The 1385-nt window shown below is 63.4% G+C and overlaps 1 non-coding gene across 1 annotated transcript; it reads right to left on the minus strand.

Annotated features, from left to right (window-relative positions):
* Positions 1–786: 786 nt before the first annotated feature.
* On the minus strand, positions 787–905 carry LOC131871433 (5S ribosomal RNA). Its single transcript, XR_009369653.1, has one exon. It is a non-coding gene; the product is annotated as a 5S ribosomal RNA (ribosomal RNA).
* Between the last annotated feature and the right edge of the window lie 480 nt (positions 906–1385).

Consider the following 1385-nt stretch of genomic DNA (forward strand, 5'->3'; position numbering starts at 1 on the left):
GCGCTCCAAGGTGCGCACGAAGTCGGAGCTCGGTTTGCCCCGGGTGCGCACCTTGGTGGGCGCCATGGTGCACTCCGAGGTGCCCAAGATTGGTGCGCACCAAGGAGCGCTCCGAAGTGCGCTCCAAGGTGCGCGCGAAGTCGAAAGTTGGGTTAATTGTCCGGTTTGCCTCGGGTGCGCACCTTGCGTGCACCTTCGCCAGGGTGGGCGCCTTGGTGCGCACACCTTGGCTGGGCTGCGCACACCTTGGCACCCGCGTTTCCTTCATTTTAAATTTTTTTTTTTTACAATCTCTCAAGTGGGAAATTCTATAATCTCAACTTTTTTTGCCTTTTCAGGAAACTTTTGAATGGAGCGCATCATTGGTGCGCTCCGAAGTGTGCTCCAAAGCTCTCTCCAGCTGCGTGCACCTGCCCCGGCCGCGCACCCGGCCCCGCCCAGCTTCGCTCACCTGTCCCGGGCGTCTGGTGCGGAACCTTAGAGTAAGAAACATCACCGTGCACCTTGGCCAACGTGCGCGACTCGACCGAGCGCGCACTGGCCGAGGTGCACACCGATTTCACCTGGGTGCGCGCGCAGCACCTCGGGCGCACCGGGGTGCGCGCACAACGCCCGGGTTGCACCGTGGCCTGTGTGCTCGGGGCGCCTCGGGTGCGCGCTCGGTGTCGCCCCCGCGCGCGCGGTAGTGCGGGCAGCGCACCCCGGCCCGGCCCGGCCCCGACGAGAACGCAAACGGGCAAAAGGTTTATTCAAATAGCATTGCGACGCCCGGCGAAAAACTAAAAAAGGGTGCAACACCGGGACTTCCCGGGAGGTCACCCATCCCAGTACTACTCCGGCCCAAGCGCGCTTAACTGCGGAGTTCTGATGGGATCCGGTGCACTAACGCTGGTATGATCGCACCCGTTATGAGCTTGTCGCAGTGTGTACTTAGCAAACCGCGACCCACGTGCGAATCCACCCCGGCCACCCACCCCCGTCGAGGTGCACACCCTCCCTCGCGAAGTGCGCCCCGTTCGCCAAGTGTGAGCCCTGCCCGGGTGCGCGCACCTTGCTAGGGCGTCGGGTGTGCACCCGGCCCGGCCTACGTGCGTGCACCTGGAGGGGGCGTCGTGTGCGTGCAGTGTCCCGTCTGCAACGCGGTGCCCACACACCACCTCGGGCGCAACGACCTGCGCTCACATGTGGGCCGAGTGCACCTTGGTGCATGTTCGGGGCGCCTCGGGTGCACGCTCGATCTTGCCCCGGTGCACCAAGGCGCTCGGTTTGCCCCGGGTGCGCACTTGGTGCAAGGTGGGCACCCAAAATAGGGATCAAGCACCAAAACACAAGTTTCGGGATGCAAAATGGGACCCAAGGACCACAAATGCGTTCCAAGACCCATG

The sequence above is a fragment of the Cryptomeria japonica genome, unplaced genomic scaffold (assembly GCF_030272615.1).
Source record: "Cryptomeria japonica unplaced genomic scaffold, Sugi_1.0 HiC_scaffold_409, whole genome shotgun sequence".
Classification (NCBI taxonomy): domain Eukaryota; kingdom Viridiplantae; phylum Streptophyta; class Pinopsida; order Cupressales; family Cupressaceae; genus Cryptomeria; species Cryptomeria japonica.